The 22,817-nt window shown below is 61.9% G+C and overlaps 1 protein-coding gene across 2 annotated transcripts in view; it reads left to right on the top strand.

Annotated features, from left to right (window-relative positions):
• DAB2IP (DAB2 interacting protein) overlaps positions 1–22,817 on the top strand; it is a 169,560-nt gene that overhangs the window by 6,639 nt on the left and 140,104 nt on the right. Inside the window, exon 1 of one of the 2 annotated variants that reach the window (XM_055131547.1) lies at positions 14,844–14,975. The exons of the other annotated variant lie outside the window; for it this stretch is intronic. The gene's annotated coding sequence lies outside the window, so the exon portion shown is untranslated. Of the gene's footprint in view, positions 1–14,843; positions 14,976–22,817 lie in introns of those variants that run through there. 2 annotated transcript variants of the gene reach the window in all.

Genomic DNA, 22,817 nt, shown 5'->3' with positions numbered 1-22,817 from the left:
CGGGCCTGGCCTCCCGGCTCTCTGAGGGACATGTGTTGCTTGCGTGTTTGTGCATGAGTCCACATGTCCCTCCGTGTATACGTGTGCCCGTGTGTATGTGCTCACGTGTGTCTGAATATGACCACATGTGCATGGGTGCATAGGTGTGTAACCCCGAGATGCAGCCTCTCTCTGGTGTCTCTCCATCAGAGTTTTTTGTTTTGTTTTGTTTTGCCTTGTTTGTGGCCACACCCTGTGGTGCTCAGGGTTTACTCCCGGCTCTGTGCTCAGCGGTCCCTCCCGCTGGGCTCAGAGAACCCTATGGGCCGACCAGGTGCCAGGCAAGAACCCGACCTTCTGTGTTACCTCTCCAGCCCCTCCATCAGTTTTTAAAACCCCTGGGCAAGGCAGGGCCGGCCGGTGGCTCTGGGGCCGGAACCTTTACACCCTGCAGGCGCTTCTGACACCCCGGGGTGCCCCCGGCATTGGGGGGAGCAGCCTCCAGACTGAGATAGACCAACAACAGTCGACAAGACACAGAAGCACTGGCCAAGGCCCCTCGTCCCCACCCAGAGGGGAGGCTGGGCAGAGAGGGAAGGAACTGCAGAGGCTGCTGGCCCTCGGCAGAGAGCACTGGCATGGGAGCACAGGCGGGATCTGGAAGTGGCTTTTGTCAGAGATCCTGGATGACAATAAAGGACATTTGGTTTCTGGGGCTGGGGGAGGTTGTGCGTGGGGGGGTGGACAGGAAGCGCCCTGAAGCGAGGAGCGGGCAGGGTGGCTGGCCACAGCCACGGGCGCTGAGCCTGAGGATGGGAGACCCACAGATACAGCACACACACACACACACACACACACACCCTCAACCAAGGCGGTCCCTGGTGGGGGGTCACAACTCTGGGGGTCATGCCTGACTCCTGAGTGGGCTTCAACCCAAGCCACACCCCCTTGAGGCTCTGATCCTCTCGGCCCGAGTGAAGCAGCACTCCAAAAGGACGCCCCAGTCTGAACCGTTTTCCAGCTAAGACGCACCAGGCGAGAGCGGGGCAAGACTGTTCCCTGGGGCCCAGCATCCTTCCTGGCTTGTGAGCTTGGGCAAGTCCCAGCTCGCTCAAGTGCCTGAAGTGCAAGGCCTCAGTTTTCCCATCTGTGAAATGGGAGTAACCATAGCACGCGCCCACTGGCCTCTACAGGTGTCAAATACCGACAGAAGCTCCTCGAACAGAGCGGCCTGAGGCTGGCGGCCTTCTTGGCAAGTAATAGCGAGACTAGGTGTTGCCCAGGAGAGAGCCCAGATGGGAAATGGGAGGCTGAAGGAGCTAACAGATGCGGGCAAATGAGGCCAAGCGTGGGGCCCTCCCTCAGCCCCACCCCCACCTGCCCAGCATGCCTCACCACTGAAACCCCCGCCACCCCCCACCCGTGCCCGCCTCGCTCCACGTTTCCCCGAGAGCACGCCAAGCCGGACTCTACTCCACTGCGAGACGACTTGGGGTGATGACGAAGTGGCTTCAGCTTCTGTGGAGCGAGTCTCTCTCTCCCCGCCTGTGTAAACAGGTTGGAACCGCCCGGAGTCGATTCTTCTCCAGGAGGGTCCCCCTGCCGCCCCCACCTCCTGCCATTAAAGCCAAGTCAGATCCAGGTGCCCCTGATCTTAGCAAAATCATTCCCGGCGGGGCCAGGACTCAGTCGTGAGTCCCGGGGGCAGATGAGCTTCAGGCCGCCTGCCGGAGACAAACACGGGTGCGAGAATCACAGGCTCATCTCACGGCAGCGGGGAAACTATGCTAATGGCTAGAAGAAACCAGCTCTTGTGGTCTGGGATGGGGAGACAGCGACGCGTGCGCCCGGTGTCACCAGCTGCAGCCTGCGGGGTCCAGATGGGCCCCTCTGGCGGTGAGGACCCGGGTGCCTTTGCTCCTCAGCTCTCTTCCGCCTTCCTCTTTCCTGCCTTTCTTCCTTCTCCCCTTGGGGGAGTCCGGCCGGAGCTCTGGCCACTTGGCGGCTACTCCCAGCTCCACGCTTGGGGGACTCTAGGGGCAGTGCTCAGGGGGCCGTGTGGTCAAACCCAAGACTTCTGCACCCAAAGGACATGTCTAGCCCTTCAAACCCTGCTGCCCGGCCCAGTTCTAGGGGGCAGGGGGTCTCCCCAGAGGTGCTGGGGGCCAGCAGGACAGTGCTCAGCCAGTGGTCAGGCAGACACACATGTGCTAGGGCCCTTTGCACCCTCTTCCCACCTTCCTTCCGGATCCTCCTATGAAGGCACGGAACCCACTCGCATTCCACCCCAGGGGAGTCGAGTTCCAGGAAGCGGGTTCAACTGTCAAAGCAAACCAGGTCCCGGCCTCGGCACTGGTGCCAGGGTGCCAAGGCTTGAGGGTGTGTCCGTCCCTGCCTTAGAGACAAGGAAATTGGGGCCATGAAATGACTCCCCTAAGATGCTCTCCTGTCCACGGCGGTGACTGCTTCCTCCACTCAGTCAGAGGGACCCGGAAGGCTTCCTGGAAGAAGTGGACACAGAGGGAAGAGCACTGTAGGCAGAAGAAAGAGCCGGGGGGGGGCAGGGTTATTGGGGAAACCTAGAGTCAGGGCCCAGAGGAATTGAGCAGCCACTCAGAGCATCTGCCGTGCAGCCACGGGGTCCTGGGTTCAAATCCCTGCTGTCCCACATGTACCAAGCGTTAGTTCCGGCAGCTCTGCTGTTTGCGGTTCTCAGAACAAGGCAGTTCGGGGAGCGATAGCACAGCGGGGAGGGCGTTTGCCTGGCACGTGGCCAACCCGGGTTCGAGTCCCAGCAGCCCCTAGGGTCCCCCGAGCACCGCCAGGAGTCATTCCTGAGTGCAGAGCCAGGAGTAACCCCAGTGCACCGCCGGGTGTGACCCCATTTCCAGGGACTGGCCGGGCTGTGGCCGGCGGCCCCACAGGTGTGGGGAGCACTGAGGTGTTTGGGCGAAGCAGAGAGCCTGACCGTGGGGCCCCCTCGTGTGTCCTGGGGGGAGGGAGCCGGAGGGGCCGAGACACCTCGTGCCCCGTGTCACACGGGCCCCAAACGGCTCACTCGTGGTGTGAGGTGCAGGCTCCCCAGGGCATCGAGAGTCACCCCAGCTCCCGGCTCCCACCGGCCCATGGCCCCCCAGATCCTCTCCGCCCGCATGCCTTTGGCCCTGGCACCAGCCTGGCACCAGCCCTGCACCCTCCGTGGCGGCCTCAGCCTCCCTCACCACTCCCGGTCACCACTGTCCTGGGAAGTTGCTCTAACCTCTCCCCGGCTGAGTGCTCACTTCCGGCTGCCAATGGGTGGAGTGGGGGGGGTAGCCAGCAAAGGTCATGGCTCCTCCCTGTCCTAGCCCCACCCCTCCCCCAGGGGCCCCCCTCTGTGCCCTGCTCTCTCCACCCTTTCCCACCACTCTCCAGGGTCTCTGAGCCATGCCCCCTGGGGCCCGTCCCCCCCAGCCAGGCCACAGGGCAGGTGTCCTGCCCCTCCTCGAGGCCCCATAGGCTGGGTCCTGCCGGAAGCAGGCTCCGAGATGTGCTCGGGTGCTCGTGATGGGGGCCTCCTCCCCCGGTCAGGACAGGACAGTGTAGGGGGCGCCTCAGAGCGCCCAGAGAGCGGGGTTCAGCGCCCCTGCAGGGGGCAAAGGAGCCCTCCGGGCCCCGAACTGACCTGGGTGGCTCCCAGGGGGTTGGCCTACTTGGGCGTCTGTCTGGGTCAGTTCCTGGCTGGACCACACCCGGGATGGGGGCATCTCCCATTGGGTGCTGCAAGGGACACCCCGAGGCCACCCCCAAAGAGGGCAGCCTGCTGAGGGTCACCTGGAGCAGCCCCCCATGACGGTGCCCATGCCGTGCCCACGCCCTGCCCGCTGTCCGGGCCCTCGACACCCCAATCCCTCTTCCGGGTTTTGGCAGAGCCCCAGCCGGCCTGTCCCTCCTGGCTGGTGACCTCCCAGTAGCCACCCCCTCCTGGCTCTGGCATCCAGTCCCCGCCCCCGGGGCCCAGCCCTGGCCCTTCCCGCACCGCACCCCTGATTCCTGCCATGCCTGCACCCCGTGGGCTGTTTCCTCTTGGCCCCGCTGGCTTCTCTCCAGGCCCTAGGGAAGACCCACGCGCGGGTCAGCTCCTCGCCGCTGGCCGCAGCCGCCCACCTGCCTCCGCCCCAGCACCCAGCCGTGGGCCGGGGGCCGGCTCCTCCCTCACACGCGAGCCCTTCGCTGCTCTGCGTGTGTCCCCAGAGTGGCGCCTGACGCCAGGCGTGTGCGTGTGTGTGCTCATGGGTCTCATGAGTGGGGAGTCGGGGACAGATGGGGTGGGTGTGGGAGAGGCTGCAGGGGCGGGCTCCAGGCCCCAGCTGGGGTTCCAGCCCTCCAGACGGGCCTCCCTGGGAACGGAGACCCCCAGCCCCCTCCGCGGTCCTGGGCTCTGCTCCGGCTGCGTCCTCTCTAGGTACGTCACTCGCGGGAGAGGCGCGGACGGTCCTGCTATGCCCGCCCGCCCACTGCTCAGGCTCAGCGTGCAGGTGAATGTCGCCTGCCCAGGCCCTCGCCCCTCACCCCTGCGATGGTCTCCACCGCACGCCATGGTCCTGACTCTCCCTCCCAGCACGGTGAGGACAGACTCATCAATGATTCCACCCACCTCCCTCCACCCACAGAGGGTTGCGTCACTGGGTGCCCTGAATACCAACAGAACCTCGCATGACCCAGGAGGAGACTCCAAGAGCACTGCCCTGGGAAGAGCGAGGCCCTGGGGTGGATCCCCAGAACCACAAAAACAAACACCACCATCAATGTCATGCACGTGTGTGTGTGTGCATGCGCATCTGTGTGTGCATATTTGTGCATATGTGTGTGCGCGCAGGTCTGTGTGTGTTTATGTGAGTGCACGCATTTGTGTATGCATGTGTGTGCATGCATCTGTATGAGTGTGTGCGTCTGTGCGTGTGCAAATGTGTTGTGCCCGTCTGTGTGTGTTTGTGTGAGTGCATGCATGTGCTTGTGCATGTGTGTGTATGTGTCTGTATATGTGTGTGCATCTGTGTGTGCATGTGTGCACATGTATGTGCGTGTGTGTTTGTGTGTGCCTGTGCATGTGTGAGCTCATGAGTCTGTATGTGTGTGCATGTGTGCACCTGTGTGAGTGCATGTGTGTCCTGCTGCGTGCCTATGTGTGCATGTGTGTGTATATGTGAGCATTCATGCATTTATGTATGCATGTGTGTGTCTGTTTCTGTGCTTGCTTGCATGCGTATGTGTGTGTGTGCATGTGTGTGCACACGTGCGTGTGCGTGTGTGTGAGAGAGAGAGAACTGCAGGGACATGGCTGGGGTTCGGAGGCCAATAGACAGGCCGCCTGCTGCGTGGCCATGCTGTGTGGCGCCCGGCAAGTTGCTTCAGCTCTCTGAGCCTCTTCCCTCCTCAGTCAAGTGGCAAGGGGCGGTCCTAGAACTTTCTCAGAGGCGACAGTGGGACACACGCGGGCAAACACACGTGTCCAGAGCAGTCCCACTGTGTCCATAGCATGTGCACGGCTGGAGAAATGTCCTGGGGTGACCGTGTCTGGGTGACCACAGAAAACCCGGCCCTGACATCCATTCACTCGTCCGTTCCACACATGGTCGAGGCTCGCCGCCTGCGGCGTGAGGAGGAGGAAGGCATGAAAACAGGCTCCAGACTCGCACGCAGGGCCACGGGGCACAGAGGGACACGGCCGTCCAGGGATCCTGCCGGGCAGGTCCCGTCACCCATTGCAACGCTTGTGCTGGGAGAAGAGACTCAGGTATCAGGAGGGCCGGGAAGGGGCCAGGGGAGGGAGGGCCAGGGCAGGACCCGACTGGCAGCAGCGGGAGAGCTGGGGGTGCCCGGGGAGAGGCCGGCGGGGCCAGGGGAGGGAGGGTCAGGGTCAGGACCCGACTGGCAGCAGCGAGTGGGCTGGGGGTGCCCGGGGAGAGGCCGGCGGGGCCAGGGGAGAGAGGGCCAGGGTCAGGACCTGACTGGCAGCGGCGGGTGGGTTGGGGGTGCCCGGGGAGAGGCCTGGCGTATTTGCGGGCCTGGGGGCTGCGGAGGGCGGAGGCTGAGAGGTACGATGGCAAGCATGGGAGCAGGGCCCAGTCCAGCCAGGCCTGGGAGACCATGAAGGCTGCGAGGGTTGAGAGTTGGCCATCAAGAAGCTGGAGAGGGGGCTGGAGCAATAGCACAGCGGGGAGGGCGTTTGCCTTGCACGCGGCAGACCGGTGTTCGATTCCCAGCATCTCACATGGTCCCCCGAGCACCGCCAGGGGTGATTCCTGAGTGCAGAGCCAGGAGTAACCCCTGTGCACTGCTGGGTATGACCCCAAAAGCAAAAAAAAAAGAAGAAGGAGGAGGAGGAGAAAGAGGAGGAGGAGAAAGAGGAGGAGGAGGAGGGGAAGGAGGAGGAGGAGAAGGAGGAGGAGGAGGAGGAGGAGGAGGAGGAGGAGGAGGAGAAGGAGAAGGAGAGATAGTGCGGGCAGTAAGGCACTTACCCAGCAGGTGACTGACCTGGGTTTGATCCCCAAGTCCCGCCAAGAGGGATCCCCGAGCACAGAGCCAGGAGCGGCCCTGAGCACCACTGGGTGTGGGCCCTCCGCCCCAAAAATGAGAAGAGAATTTGTCACCACACAGGGGCAGGGTGGGTGGGTTGAAAGGCCTCAGAGAAGCCACAGGCACCCCAGGACTGGGCGAGGGCACCCGGAGAGCTGGGCAGGCCGGGGAGGAGGCCTTGGGCAGGCGCGAGCCCCGGCCAGACCCAGCGGGTTGGTTTTTGGTTTTGTTCCGTCCTGTCGGGGGCTGGGGGCACCCCTCGGCGCTCAGGGCCGCCCCCTGGTTCTGCGCTCAGGGATCACTCCTGGCGGTGACGGGGAACCGTGTGGGGTGCCGGGATCAAACCTGGGCCAACCCCGCCAAGACAAGGGCCTTCCCCGCTCTTCCTGTCTCCCCCGGTGCCCTGGACGCAGGCGAGCGTGCAGAGGGACCCACGGGAGTGACACAGACAACCTCAGACCCCAACTTCCGCCACCCAGGGACGCCCCTGGAGGGGGCCAGAAGGAAGAAGTGACCAGGAGAAAAACAGGCCGGAGAGGCGAAACGGGGGAGTCAGAGAGTTTCTGGGGGCAGAGGGGAGAGGGTGGGAAGGTGGCCTTTGGTGACAGCAACGAGGGGGGCTCAGCCAGGAGCCTTCCGGGGGGCCGGTGCAGCGGCCGGTCTTGAGCCACACAGAATTGTCTCCCCAGCCTGGTCACTTTCAGGGACCCAAGCTGGACAGTGACTGATGTCCACATCCTGGGGCAGTATCACACCGTCCAGCGTGATGTGGGTCAGAGGACCAGCTGTGAGCTCCGAAGGTCGCAGCCGACCCCCGGCAGCTGGCGGGCAGCTCTCACCTGGGACCAGGCAGCCCAGCGCAGCCCCTGTGGGTCTCGTGTCCAGCGCGCGGCTCTGGCCCTTGCGTCTCCCAGAGGCTGGGCCGAAAGCGAGGGATGAGTGGGTGATCCCGCAGGGGCGCTCCGGGGTTTGTGGGCACCCACATGGACAGAGCAGATGGGCGATGCGTCTGCTTGACCGCCCTCAGTGTGTCCCTGGAGGAGGGGCGGCAGACTGTGTCCCCGTCACGGGTAGAGACTGATAAGGGAAAGCTGGGCCCTTGGGGCCAGAGTCATAGTTCGTTTGGGTAGGACACTTGGTTTGACGTGGCAGCGCTTTAGGTCCCCTGAGCACCACCAGGGGTGGTCTGAGCTCAGAGTCAGGAGTCAGCCTTGAGCACCGCTTGTGGTGGCGAACTCCAGGGAGCACTATCTGGGAGCACTAACCGGTTCTGCGGTCCTGGGGCCAGCATGCAGGTGTGTGTTTTCTTTTCTTTTTTTTTTTTTTGCTTTTTGGGTCACACCCAGCGATGCTCAGGGGTTACTCCTGGCTCTGCACTCAGGAATTGCTCCTGCAGTGGTTGGGGGACCATATGGGATGCCGGGGATCGAACCTGGGTCGGCCGCGTGCAAGGCAAACGCCCTACCCGCTGTGCTATCGCTCCGGCCCCAGGTGTGTGTTTTCTTGCAGAACGAGGGGCGGCCTGGGCCCTTGTAGACCAGCCTCAGTCTGGAGAGAGAGGGCGCAGCGGGGAGGACATGGCTTAATCCCCGGCACCCCCTGGGGTACCCCCAAGCCCTGCCAGGGGAGATCTCTGAGTGCAGAACCGGGAGTAAGCCCCAAGGGACGCCGGGTGTGTTCTCCAAACCCAAACCCACACAAACAAGCGAAAAACAAGCCTCCCCCATCCCTGGTGCCCCCGCCCTCCCGCAAATATCTTCCTCTTGGCCAATCGGCATGTGATTGGCACCCGAGCCCGGCCGCCCGGCCCAGAATGAGGCCAAGCATCTGCCTCTCTTATCACCCGGATGCTCCCAGGAACCCCTGGGAATAAGCCCTGGTGTGAACGGGAAACTGGGCTCCGAGGGAGGGGTGGGGGGCGAGGGCAGACCTAGACCCCAAGAACTGTGGGGAGCGGAAGACCATGGCGGGGGAGGGGGAATCCAAGGAGCAGGAACATTGTCCTGTCACGAGCTCAGTGCGGCCCCTTTCTATTCCTGTACCCTCCCCCCTCCACTCATCCCGCACGCCTTCTGAGGTCCAGCAGGCTGCCCTGTGGGCCTTCGGGGGCTGGCGCACATCCTCTGTGTGTGGGAGACTGGGGTTCCATCTCTGGCACTGCATGGTCCCCTGAGCACTGCACCAAGAGTCTCCCCTACGGCAACCAGGGCCAAGTGTGTACCTCCCTCCCAATCATAAGACACCCTCAAGCCAGAAGATCCGCCTTCCCCTCCGCAGGACCCCCAAGTGATCATGGGGCCAGACCTAACCAGGCGCCCTATATCCAGTGTGATGCAAGCAGACAGTGCGGGGTCGGGGGGGGGGCTTGGGGAACCCGCTGCCTGGACTGTCCAGGAAGGGGTCCCTGTACCTCTCTGGAGCTGACCCGCACAAGCGGATGGTTATCGGAGAAACTGGCCTTGATGGGTGCAAAGGGTGAGTCAGGGGAACAGCTCCTCGAGGGCGTGAGGGTGGGAGGGGGAGGGGAGGGGGCCAGGGTGTCTGGGCGCCGAGGTCTCTGCTGGCCAGAGCTGGCGGGCCAGGGGCTGCTAGAGACGGAAGCCCAGATATTCACGCCCTTAAGACCCAGTGAGTGGGGCCGGAGCGATAGCACAGCGGGTAGGGCGTTTTTGCCTTGCACGCAGCCGACCCGGGTTCAATCCCCGGCATCCCATATGGTCCCCCAAGCACCGCCAGGAGTAATTCCTGAGTGAAAAGCCAGGAGTAACCCCTGTGCATCGCTGGGTGTGACCCAAAAAGCGAAAAAAAAAAGACCCAGTGAGTCTTCAGCAGGAGGCTGGCGTGTGTCCTGCCCCTCACAGACGCCGGGGCGGGTTCTTTCGGCGTTTATTAGCTGACTTCAGAGCGGCCCGGGTTGGGAGCTGGCTCTCACCACCTTCTCTGTAGTCTAATAGCCGTTACGAAGAGCAAGACTACGGCTGCACGCCCAGCTCAGGAAATAAAAGTGTATCCAGAAGCTCAAAACCCCTGTCCTGCTGCCATTCCACCCCGCTCCCCCGCAGAGGTGGACATTTGGCCTCGCACACCCCTCTGAAAGGTTTATCCTCTCCTGCTCACACACTCATCCACACTTGGAGCACGCATTCCTGGCCGTCTGTCGCATCCAGGTGACTTGCGTGTCCTCAGAATCTCCAGGACAGAGACAATCCGTCTCTGCCACCCTCTCTCCATCCCGCACAGCTTCTTCATTTCTTTTTTTTTTTTTTGAAAAAAAATTTTTTTTTGCTCTTTGGGTCACACCCGGCGATGCACAGGGGTTACTCCTGGCTTTGCACTCAAGGAATTACTCCTGGCGGTGCTCAGGGGGCCATATGGGATGCTGGGATTCGAACCCGGGTTGGCCGTGTGCAAGGCAAGCACCCTACCCACTATGCTGTCGCTCCAGCCCCTCTTTTTGGGGGGGGGGTCACACTCAGTGATGCTCAGGGGTTACTCCTGCTCTGCACTCAGGAATTACCCCTGGCGGTGCTCAGGGGACCATATGGGATGCTGGGAATCGACCCCGGGTCGGCCGCGTGCAAGGCAAACGCCCTACCCGCTGTGCTATTGCTCCAGACCCTTCTTCATTTCTTTCTCTGTTCAGTTTTGGGGGAGTTACTCCTGGCGGTGCTCAGGGTGGGATTGCAGGGACAGGGATTAGACCTGACCAGCCATGAGCAAGGCACGTGCACTCCCCACTGTGCTATGGCTCCGGCCCAATAAACTGCTCTTCTCTTTAACTTTCTCTCTTGGGGTCACTCCTGGCAGTGCTTGGGGGACCGTGTGGTGTTGGGAATGGAGCCACGTTCTCCTGTGTGCAAAGTCTGCCCTCCAGCCCTCTGAGCCCTCTCCTGGACCCCGGGCCATTCAACTTCACTGCCATCTAGAATGTTCTGAAGCTCCACGCTTGGTTTATGAATCCATTCGTGGATGCACTTGCGGCTGCTTCAAATTCCTCTTCTTTTTTTTTTTTGCCACGCCCAGTCGAGCTGGGGGTGGGAAAGCATGCTTTGCATGCCCTCAGCCCGTGGGGTTATTTCTCCAGCCTAAGTTTCGAGTTCTTAAAATAAAAGTAAGAAAAAAAATCAGCTTAAAACATCTTTTTTTGGACGGGTCACATTCTGCTGTGCGTGGGGTGTTACTCCTAAGTTCTTAGTGCCTGATGGTACTTAGGATAGCCTGAGTGTTGGGGATGGAACCGGGGTCACGTGCATGCAAAGACCCTCGGCCATGTATTGTCTCTCGACTGTTCCAGACTCTTCACTATGGCGATGAACAAGAGATTCTCTGGGCTGATCCCAGAAGTGGAATCTTATTTTTTTCTTTTTGCTTTTTGGGTCACACCCGGTGATACACAGGGATTATTCCTGGCTCTGCACTCAGGAATCACTCCTGGCGGTGCTCAGGGGACCATATGGGATGCTGGGATTAGAACCCGGGTCGGTCGCGTGTAAGGCAAACGCCCTACCCGCTGTGCTATGGCTCCAGCCCCCCCGAAATGGAATCTTGGGCTCACTGGGCCGTTACACGAGATACCTTTAGTATTCCCAGATGTTGTCCATTATCTGTTGCTCGTCCCTTGAGGGGCTGCAGGAGTATTCTTGGGGTGCCAGCCCCCGCCCCCCCACTTCTTGACTCCCTACCTCTGCATTTTGTGCCTCTGACAGATGAGAAATGACACTTTTCTGCACCTTTTTTTTTTTTCTTCTCTTTTTGCTGGCTACACCCAGCGATGTTCAGGGGTTACTACCGTCTCTGCACTCAGGAATTTCTCTTTGCAGTGCTCGGGGAACCTTCGGGGATGCTGGGATTTGAACCTGGGTCTGCCCACATGCGAGGCAAACGCCTGACCTGCTGTACAATCTCTCTCCAGCTCTTCCCAGATTCTCTCGGGCATCTCCCCACTCTCCGCTCACATCTCACATGTTGGAATCCATGCTCCTCTTCTTCCAATCACCCATTCATGTATTTTGCCTGCTGTTCTCTCCTTTCTCCTGAAAGTCGCTTAGTAGGAGATTTTTTGCATATCTGCATGGCGAATATCTTCTGTAGATAGTGGGAAGTGTTTTTTTTTTTTTTTGCTCTTTGGGTCACACCTGGCGATGCACAGGGGTTACTCCTGGCTCTGCACTCAGGAATTACCCCTGGCGGTGCTCAGGGGACCATATGGGATGCTGGGATTTGAACCCGGGTCAGCCGAGTGCAAGGCAAATGCCCTACCCGCTGTGCTATCACTCCAGCCCGATAGTGGGAAGTTTTGCACTTTGGTGAAGTGCTGTTGTCCTTTCTGACTTGATGGTTTGTGCTTTGGGGACTTTTAGGAAGCATCCCTTAAGGTGACGCCCAGGGCTGGAGCTCCTCCCTTGCACGTGGGAGTCCCCGGCCCTATCCCTGACACCACACAGGCCTCCACGCACTCCTGGGAGTGGCCCCCCTGAGCAAGGCACCAGGAATGGTCCCCACGCCCCTCTAGGTGTGGCTCCCAAATAAAAAAATTATATATACATACATAAAGCCTCCCTGAATTACCAGGTGTGGTTACTTTGGGTTGGGTTTGGTTCTGCATTTAAGTCTTTAATCCACCAGGATTTTATTATTATTATTATTATTATTATTATTGTTATTATTTTTTTTTTCAGGCTGGAGTGATAGCACAGCGGGTAGGGCGTTTGTTTGCCTTGCATGTGGCTGACCCGGGTTCGATTCCTCTGTCCCTCTCGGAGAGTCTGGCAAGCTACCTGTGGGCATATTTGATATGCCCAAAACAGTAACAACAAGTCTCACAATGGAGATGTTACTGGTGCCCACTCGAGCAAATCGATGAACAACGGGATGACAGTGCTACAGTGCAGTGATTGTTATTATTATTTTGGTGGGGGGTGGGGGTACACTTCCAAGATGCTGGGCCCAAGGATTTCTGATGAAGGTGTTCAGGCTTGGCTGTACTCGCAGGCCTTCGGTGCTAATGCTGTGGGTGCTATCCTGGTGGGGGGCAGGGAGGGAGCCTGCAGTGCTGGGGACTCAGTCCAGGTACGTGACCCTAACTCTAACCTTAACCCTAAACTGGAGGTGACTACCACCTGAGCATTCTCCCATGCCCTGACATTAATTTTGTTTTGTTTTGTTTTGGGGAGTCACACCCAGCTGTGCTCTGGGCTTGCTCAGGGACCATACGTGGCATCAAACCCGGCTGGCAGCATTCAAAGCAAGCGCCCTAACCACTGTCCTATCTCTCCGGCCCTGACTTTTGTAGGTTGTTTTTGTTTCTGGCAATCTTGGGACTTGAACCCAGGGCCTCACACGAGAAGGCAAGTTCTCCACCACGGAGTTACATCCCCCATCTCAGGACTGATTTTGCTTTTTTTTTCTTTAACTGCGTGGTGTGAGATAGGGAGTCACCTGACTTTTTCCCCTCCAGTAAATCCAGCCGACCACTTCATCAGAGACCGTTTATAGAAGCAGCTGCCCTTTCCCCGGTGACCCGCAGCTCCGCGGCTACCAACTCTCCAGTCTCCTTAGAAGTTGCGTCTATTTTTGCAGCCTCTATGTGAGCCCATTGGCCTATTTCTCTATGTTGGGGCAAATACCGCTCGGTCGAGTTCATCTTTTTACCTTCCAACATCTTCTCCTGGGATTTAGAGGAGCCGGTGGCTTCCGGAGAGACCACTTTGGTCTTAACGTTGCATCCAGCCCTCGTGTTTGCAGACGCTTTTTCACACCTTGTCACTTGGACTCCTGAGACTTCTATGGGCTGAAGGAGAAACGGAGGGAGACAGTTGAGACTTGCCAAGGTCACAAACTCAGAAAGGGTCCAACGAGGGCCTTTGCAGGATGACAGAGCGCCAGCCAGCCACGCAGCCCCTGTTGTCTGTCACCCGGGAGTTGTGTGCATTGCGGCCGCTCCTGCCGGGTGCCCGGGCCCAGATCCTATTTCGGGATGGAGAGGGTGGGGGAGCGATAAGGGGTTGAAGTGGGGGTTCCCAGAGCTAGAGCCGAGCGGGAAGCGCCCTCGCGGGAAGCTCTCTAATTGGGGTGCGCGTGGAGGGTGCTTGCGCCCCAGCGGGGGGCGCAGGCGCGGGCCGGGCAGGGGAGGCCGGCTGCCCCCGGGAAGGAGAGGCGTCCCTCGTCCCCGCCGCCCGAGCGCAGGAATGCGAGGGATCAGCTTTCAGCCGCGGCGGCGGCGGCGGCTCCGGGACTCGGGGTGGCGGGCCCTTCCCGGGCGGCGGCCGAGGGAACTGGTTTTGTCTGTCCGACTGGGAGAGCGGCTCCGGCTAAAAATAGCGCCCGTCGGGGGAGAGCAGTGCCCGCCGCGGGGGCCCGGGGGTCCGGGCTGCCCGCTCACCCGCCCCGCGCGGTCCCTGCAGGTGCGGCGGGGCCCGGGCCGGCCGGGATGGGCGCGGGCGGCGCGGCCTCGCGCGCGCTGGCCTGGGCCTCGCTGCCCCTGCTCGGGCCTCCGGCCGGCGCGCTCTGCTGCCCAGGTAAGGCGGGCCGCGCCGCTGCCCTCCGGGGGCGGGCTGGGGGCGGAGAAACAAACTTGCAGGCGCGAGGCCTAGGAGGGCGGGTGGGGGGGGTCGGGCCCCGGGGCAGAGCCCCGAGCGAGCTCTCGGCAGGCGCCTTTGGAGTTTGGAAAAAAAAAAAAAGAAAGAAAAGAAAAGAAGAAACAAAGTTGCCGCTGGCTGGCCGGGTGGAAACACATCAGTCTTCCAATCCCGAAAGTGGGGCCTTATCCGCGTCCCGCTGGGGGCTTACTTGTGTCCCCCTAGGAGCAGTGCCAGACGTTGCAAGCAGTGCCCAGAAAGTCCGTGTTGCCGGGCGCGCTCGGGAGCGCGCGGGCTGGGGGGTGCTTTCCCTGGGGCTCCGCCCCCTGGGGCCCCAAATCTCCGCACCCTCGGGCCCCCGGGAAGTAGCCGCCGGAGGGGTTGGGATCAGCAGCGTCTCGGGAGTCAGCGAAGCTCGATGTCCCCCACCCCCAAGTCTCCAGGCCTGGGAGAAAGCGCAGCCCGGCTGCACCCCCTAGGCAGCCGGCCGACCCCGCGGGGCCCCAGCGGCCTGGCCTAGATCAGAATCGGGGGCGGGGTGTGGCCCCGGGCCAGGAGGGGGCAGCGCCCAGGGGTCCATTGGCCCAACAGGTGCGCCCCCGCCCCGCCCCTGCCCGCCCCCGCCGGGTGCCGGCCGGCGGGCGGAGCCGCGGGTGGCCCGGGCGGCGATTGGCGGCCCCGGCCCGGAGCGCAGCGCCGCCGGCTGGGCCCGCTCCGCGCTCGGCCTGGCGCGCGCCACGGAAACTTCGCCGCCGCCCGGCGACCCCGGCGTCCCGCCGACGCCGCGTGACCCTGGCCCGGGGCTGCGGGGCCCCCAGCTCGGGGCATGGCAGCGCCCCGCGGCCCGGCCGGCACGTAGAGGTAAGACGAGCGGCGCCTGGCGGGCGAGGGCGGCGGGTGTCCAGGGACCCGAGAGGGACCCCCCCCTCCCCGGGCCGCAGGGGGCCTGGGCAGCGGGTCCCCGAGGCCACGGTTCCGGGTGCCGCTTCAGCACCCGCCACTGCGCGCGCCTCGCCTCGCCTCGCCCCTTCGTTCAACTTTCCTGCACGCCCCTCCTCCAGCTCTGCGTTCTGGCCACAGGAACGTTTGGGGGTGTCGTGTGGGTCCCCCCAGCTGGGCCTTACATGGGAAGTGTCTTCCCCGTGCCCCCGCCCCCCACCTCCCTCCACGACCCTCGTGATGCCAGGGGGGTCTAACCAGGGCTTCCCACCCTCCCTAGCTCTCTCTCCCCGTCCCGGTGCGGCCAGCTGTTCTCTGCCCAGAGCCGGGCACTTGCTGGGGCGCACAAGCATTGGGTGTTGTTTTGTTCAACCGGAAGCCTGTCCTTCAGTTTTCAGGTTGGGGGTGAATCTCCCACTCCGTGCAGACCCAGGTGCTCAGGAATTGGGGCGCCAGCACCTCCGTTTCCGTCCCCCCAACCCTGAGCCAGAGAATCCTGCTTCCACTCTTTCAGATGTGGGCTGGGGTCTTAGGGAAACCAGGGCCCTCACCTTTGCCCCCCACCCTTGTACAATTTTTGATGGCGATTAGTTCTGATTAGAATTTAAGCGGGCGGGAGTGACACCAGCAGTGTTGGGAGTCTGTGCCGGGTGTCACTGCCCTGCAGTGACCTTATGGGTCGACCCGGAGCAACACCAATGGCCTTAACTGGCCTCGTGTCCCTCCAGCCCTGGGTCCCGCCTTGAGGGATGGTGCATAAGGCTCGGGATGGGGAAGTTGCATTATCCACCCTCATCTCCCCCGCGTCGCCACCGAACCCCTCTGTGTTCTCTCAATCCGAGATAGCCAACAGGAGAGCTAAGAACCGAATCAGACGCCAGCGCTGCCGACTGGAGAGCTCGGGTTCCAATCTCAGCCCTCAGTGCTCACTGGCGGCACGGCCCTGGCCAGGAGTCCTGACCTCTCAGAGCGAAGGAGGCTCACCCTCGGGGCCAGATGGTGAGGATTTGACTCACTTTTGCTGCCTGAGGAAGCAGACGGCTGATACCTCAGTTTCCTCCTCTCAAAGTTAGCGGGGACCAACTTTTCTCTTTTTCTTTCTGCTTTTTGGGTCACACCCGGAGATGCTCAGGGCTTCCTCCTGGCTCTGCACTCAGGAATCAGCCCTGGCGGTGCTTGGAGGACCCTATGGGATGTCGGGGATTGAAATCGGGTCAGCGGCGTGCAAGGCAAATGCCCTACCCACTGTGCTATCGCTCCGGCCCAGGGAACCAACTTTTCTTGAGCAGCCCTGAGGTACATACTCAGAGGCACTTGCACCGGGGTTCACTGGTGTCAGCCTGTCTACAGGCCTTGGATTTTAGACACCCCTTTTCCCCTTTTGTCCTCTCATCTCTCTCTCTCTTTTTTTTTTTTTTTTTTTGCTTTTTGGGTCACACCCAGCGATGCACAGGGGTCACTCCTGGCTCATGCACTCAGGAATCACCCCTGGTGGTGCTCAGGGGACCATATGGGATGCTGGGATACGAACCCAGGTCTGCCGCGTGCAAGGCAAACGCCCTCCCCGCTGTGCTATCACTCCAGCCCCTGTCCTCTCATCTTTACCATGACCTGCTTACAGGGCTAAGGCTGAGTCCCTTGGGCCTCACCCGGTCCCTCAGGGTTTTGGGGAGGTAAAGGCTGAGGGTGTCGGGACGTACAGACACACTCAGCAGCCCGTAAGTTAAAGAGCAGGTGGCCTGCAGCACCTGGCTTAGGGGTACCTGCGAGATCACACGGACTGCCCCGTCCCCCGCCCTGCGCCTTCTCCCTTCTCCTGCTCTGTCTGTCCCCTGGAGACTGCCCGTCCCTCTGTCTCCATGACCGGGATATCCTAGCCACAGCCAGTCCAGGGGCCAGCTCTGCTTTGATAACAGATTCTTCCTGTTTGGAGTCGAAATCCTTGTCCCTGTTCCTCCTGCCCACTGATTCTAGGACATCCCGAGCAGGCCTCGCCCCCCCGGCCCAGTGACTTAGGGCGGTGTTGCGGACGTTCCCGTGCCAGTCATTCTGTCCCTTGCCTTGGGCACTCAACACTCTGAGCTGGTGCTGGCAAACGCTCGAGGCACCGTTTACTGAGTTTATTACGGCAGGGCTGGGTTTGTACCTGTTATCTCCCTGCACTCTTAAAATAAGCGGTGATTTTACAGAAGATCCCGGCGTAGACAGAGAAGAGATCCACCGAGGTCCCGGGCTCTGCACCCAACTGAGCTGTGCGTGTGTCGTGTGTGTGTATGTGTGTGTGTGTGTGTGTGTGTGTGTGTGTGTGTGTGTGTAGGACTTAGCAAGGTGCCGGCTCTTTGCGCACTGTTTTCCTCACTGCATTATTCTTCTGTCCCCTGAAGTCCCCCCTGTTCCTTACCTGGAGGTTTGGAGACATGGGTTGTGACTGGGTCACTCTTGGGCTGTGACACGGCCCAGGGCCAGTTGCCTCTTAAAACTTCAGCTCCTGGGGCCGGAGCGATAGCACAGTGGGGAGGGCATTTGCCTTACATGCGGCTGACCCGGGTTCGATTCCCAGCATCCCATATGGTCCCCCGAGCACCACCAGGGTTAATTCCTGAGTGCAGAGCCAGGAGTAACTCCTGAGCATCGCTGTGTGTGACCCAAAAAGAAAAAACAACAACAACAATAAAAAACACTTCAACTCCTGGGGCCGGACCGATAGCACGGCAGGTAGGGCGTTTGCCTTGCACGCGGCCGACCTGGGTTCAGCAGTAATTCCTGAGTGCAGAGCAGGACTAACCCCTAAGCATTGCCGGGTGTGACCCAAAAAGCAGGAAAAAAAGCAAACCTTCAGCTCCTGGGACTGCAGAGATGGTGCAGGGGCTAAGACACTCGCTCTGTCTGCATGCGGCCAACCTTGGCCCTGTCCCTGGCCCACATCTGTCCCCGCCCCCCGGCACCAAGCAGGAGTCTTATCCCGAGCACAGAGCTGGAATCACCCCGAGGACCGCTGGACATGGTCCAACACCCCACAAAAGAACCCCCCCATGTCAGTTAAGGAAGGTGGGGTTCGATTTCTGATTTCTTCCAACCTGATATTCACGGGGCATGCTGTTTCTCCTCCTCCTCCTCCTCCTCCTCCTTCTCCTCCTCGTTCTTTCTTGACCTGCTCATTCTCTCCTTGCCTTTTCCTCTTCTCTATGATGATGATGATGATGATGATGATGATGGCGGCGGAGATGGTGATGGTCTGTGGGCCACACTCGGGGGCTGCTGGCTCGGGGCTCGGGGCTCAGTGCTGGGGGAGGATGTTTGTCGAGGTGGGCGAGGAGGCTCCCTCACACATGGCCCCGCCTGCCATCAGCCCGCTGAGCTCACTCCAGCCCAGGTTGCACTTTTGTCTGCCAGTCCGAGGTGGGGGGCCCAGGCTGAGGCGCTCCATGCGAGGGTGCGAGGGTGGGCCGTTGGTGGAGTCTGCAGACCTGGGCTCACGGAACCGGTCGGAGGGCTTCTCAGAGTCTGCGGGGAGCCTGGGTGGGCTGGGCTGGGATGTCAGCTCAGCAGCGAGGGTGCTTTGCATGTGAGAAGCTCCCAAGCACTCAGGAGCACTTTGCAGGGGGGTGGGAATGTGGGAGTGATGAGGGGGGTGGGGTGATGGGAAGGAGCTGGGGTGGGGGGTCTCTGAGGCCACCCGAGGGCTTTCTCTGCCCTGAGAACAGAAGGGAGGGGCTTGGTTTGGTTTGTTTGTATGTTTGGGGGCCACCCTTGGTCATGCTCAGGGTTCAGTCCTGGCTCTGCACTCAGGGCTCAGGGCTCACTCTTGGCTCTACACTCAGTGCTCAGTCCTGGCTCTGCACTCAGGGCTCACTCCTGGCGGTGCTCAGGGAACCATATGGGGTGTCGGGAATTGAACCTGAGTCGCTCCTGTGCAGGGCAAACGCCCTCCCCGCTGTAGGATCGCTCCGGCCTCGGAAGGGTGTGTGACTGTATTTGTTCCCTCCTAAAACTTCACGTGTCACCCCTGGGTGGCCCCCACCTTCCTGAGTCTGACCCTCCCCGCCTGGCACTGGTGCGGGGAGGGGCATGTTTCTTAGGGTGACGCCTGGCAGGGCTCAGGGCTCACTCCTGGTGGGACTAGAATGGTGCCAGGGGTTGACCCTTATGCGAGGCGAGAGCTCTACCTGCTGTGCCGTCCCTGCAGCTCCTGTGCTCAGCCGTGACCCCTCCCTGGGGCCGAGCAGCTGGCTCTGGGGATCCGGTTACCTGATGTCCAGGCCTTGGGCGGCCCCCTAAAGCCCCCCCTGTCAGTGCTGCCTCCCTCGGCCCCCGCCACACACCCCCATCACGCTCCTCTGCCCGGCCCGGGGGGGGGGCACCTCTCATTACTTGCCCACGCTCCTGGCCTGGTGACCAGGACCCCATCCCCGCACCCCTGCTCTTCAGCTGCCTGGGAACGGGTGCCAGCTGGGGAGCCTGGGATGCTATGTCCCTCGGCCACTGCTCACTGCCCAGATGAGGAGCAAGTGCCCCCGAGGGCGGGTCCCGGCCTCAGTCCCACGCCGGCCGAGCGGTGCCCAGCACAGCCGCCCTGCTCTCTCGAGAGGGGCTCTGGGCTTTGGGGGGACCCTTGTCTCGGCTCCCCTCTGTCCTCTGGCTGCGGCCCCGGGGGTGGCTTCCCTCCCTGGAGCCCCAGAGTGCTCCATGCTTCTGTGACAAATGTCCTTTAGCTGCTCTACAGGCCGCAGGGAGCGGGCCCCGGGGCTCCATGTGACATTTGCCTGGACCCCATGTCCAAAACAAACCGGGGAGGGGGGGGGGTCCCTCAGCTCTGGCCTGGGCTGGCTCCAGCTGAGGGGCTGAAGGAGGCACATCCCGGGGGGTTAAGGATCTGCGTTAAGAACTCCATCCTGCCGGGAGGGTCGGATGTGACCCAGGGCTAAAGCATCCCAGGCATGTCCGGGGTGCAAATAAACCAGCCACGGGGGCCCCGGCTGGGTGGAGCTGAAGACGGGCCCTCACCTGACTCCCACCCCACTACCTCACTACTTCGGCTCCGTGCACCTTCAGGGTCCTTTAATTTCTTTCTTTTTTTTTTTCTTTTTTGGCTTTTTGGGTCACACCCGGCGGTGCTCAGGGGTTACTCCTGGCTCTGCGCTCAGGAATTACTCCTGGCGGTGCTCAGGGGGGACCCTATGGGATGCTGAGGGTGGAACCTGGGTCGGCCGCGTGCCAGGCCAGCGCCCATCCCCCAGACCATCCCTCCGTCCCCATCTGCTTTCTCTTTCTCCTCAGCTTCATGCCTGGGCAGTGCCATCGCTGTGACCCGGGGCTCTGGCCTGCGTCTCGCCCTGAGCCATCCCCCTCCCACTTGGGTCCATTTTCTGTCCCTGGCCTAGAGTGGCTTCCTTTGCAGACCCCGGGGCGCCCCTGCAGAGGGGGAAACCGGGCATGGGAGTGGGGGGGTGGCCATGAGTGAGCACATGAGTGGCTGTCCCCCCCTGCCTCCCTGGCTGCGGGGTCTGACGGAGTAGGAGCAGTGAGCCACGGCCCTTCCCAGCAGAGGGGAAACGGTCCGGGAGCGCCGGCCCCGGCTGCCTCCCTCGGGAGGAGGAGAGAGTCCCCCAGGGTCCCCCGGGGCCCCCCTCCCCCAGAGGGCGTGTGAGGGATTTGTTGTCCGCCAGGATGTGGGGGTTAAAAATAGCCTCCTGATCCCGGAGCTGGTGTCCTAGCGGAGCCGGCGGTCCCCGAGCTCACAGGAGGGACGAGGGCCAGGGCGGTGTGAGGCTGATGAGCATGTTCGGCCGGACCCCGCGTGGGGCGATGCGTTGATGCGTCTCTCCCCCGAGCCCCCATACCCTTCCCCGTGTTCTCTGCTCTTCCCAGGGGCCCCACGCACGCCCAAAGCCCGGGGGCCACCTTGGAGGCCAGAGGCGGGGCGGGTCATTAGCAGGAGTGCCCAGGAGTCCACGGCCAGAGGCCAGGTCGAGGGGTGGGTGTGGAAGGGAGGGGAGTGAAAATGGAAATATCCCCACAGGATCCCGGAATTGCGGCCTGTGGGTGTGGGAAGACAGAGTGTGGCAGACCCTGAACACTGGGGGCCATGGACAGTCCAGCAGCCAGCAGGGACTGACCTGCCCCAAGGACAACCCAGGCTCTGAGGACTCTGCTATTTTTCTTTTTTTCAATTTTTTTCTTTGGAAATTCGTGAGATGGACCATTACAAAGGTGTCCATAATTGTTTTTTATTTCTTTTTGGGTCACACCCGGTGATGCACAGGGGTGATTCCTGGCTCTGCACTCAGGAATGACTCCTGGCAGTGCTCAAGGGACCCTATGGGATGCTGGGAATCGAACCCGGGTCGGCCGTGTGCCAGGCAAAGGCCCTCCCCACTGTGCTCTCGCTCCAGCCCCTCCTTTTCCTTCTGTGCATCATGGACCCTGCTTTCTTACGGGGGCCTTCGGGTGGTGTTGAGGAGAGCCGGGTGGGCTTAGTCCTCCCCGGGCAGACGACCTCTCCCCGACCCCCAGACCCTCTCCCTGGAACCAGGGTCCAGGGAAGCGGCAGAAGGAGGCCCCGTGTCTGTTCTGTGGGTTCGGGTGGGGTTGGGTTTCTCCAGGGTTGAATCTCGAGCCTCCTGGGGGCGCGTCATTGCGTGGAAGGAGCCTTGGAGGGGGAGGGGCTGTGGCAGGGGCCGTGGCTGAGGTGGGGTGGGGGCGTCTCTCTGCAGCCTGGCTCAGGGGCGCTTATGGGGGGGGGTTCACCTTCCTCCATCATCGTCCCTCTCCCCCACCAGGCCCCGGGTTCTCCTCCTACCTGGCCCCCAGTTCTGCTCCTGCACCTCAGCCCTGCCCCCAGGAGCCCCGGGAGGAAGCCGATCACTCCCCTGCCCTAGACCGAGGCACCCTCAGGCCTGCCTGGCTTGGCCCCAAAACATCCCAAGGAGCAGCTCACAGCAGAGCTGGACTCGAACCCGGCTTTGCCGACTGGCCCCCCCCCCCCCACACTCCCCGCCGGGCAGCCGGGATTCCTCCCAGGGCCCGCAGCCAGCGCCCTGCGCCTGCGGGTTCCCACCAGCGGCTCTTGGCGTCCAGTGGGGCTTAGTCACAGGGATGAGATCACCCTCACCTCTGGGAGGGGGGAGGCGCCCTGGCCGGGGACTTTCCCTGGGAGCCACTTGCTGATGCTGCGGTGTCTGGGGAAGAAAAACAAACCTGTTGGTTGGGACTTTGTACTTGGCCGCTGAGGTGCAGGCGGAGGCCACGGCTGCGGCCAGGCCGGGCCCGTGCCCCAGCTCGGGGGAGTGGCCCCGGCTTGAGAAAGAACTCAGTCGGGGCCGGGACCCCGTGTGAGGGGCTGTCAGGGCCAGCGGGGCCATTCCCAGGCCGGGACCCTTCTTTGCAGGTCCATTTTGCAGATGAGGAAACCGAGGCCCCGAAGGACAGGTGACCTGCAGCAGAGACACCCACCGCGTGGGCAGGGGTGCCAGCTGTGGGGGGTGGGGGGGTCCTCAGCCCAGGACAGCTCCTTCCTGTGTCTCGGCGCCCCCCAGGGCAGAGGAAGTCGGTGGTATTGGGCCCTGAGGGAAGAGGAGGGGGTGAAGGAGGGGTCCTAGCCGGGCCTCGGAGAGAAGCCAGGATGCGGCTTGCGGTGATACTGGCCAGCCGGGCTGGACTCGTCTGGCCCGGTGCTGCGGTGCTGCCACCACCAGGGCCAGCCTGGCGGGGCTGGGGAGGGGGAGGGGACCGTGCAGTGCTCGGGCCGGACTTGGAGCCTGCCTG

The sequence above is a fragment of the Sorex araneus genome, chromosome 1 (assembly GCF_027595985.1).
Source record: "Sorex araneus isolate mSorAra2 chromosome 1, mSorAra2.pri, whole genome shotgun sequence".
NCBI lineage: Eukaryota > Metazoa > Chordata > Mammalia > Eulipotyphla > Soricidae > Sorex > Sorex araneus.
Note: the sequence above shows the minus strand (reverse complement) of the source record. Positions and strands in the feature narration are given on the sequence as shown.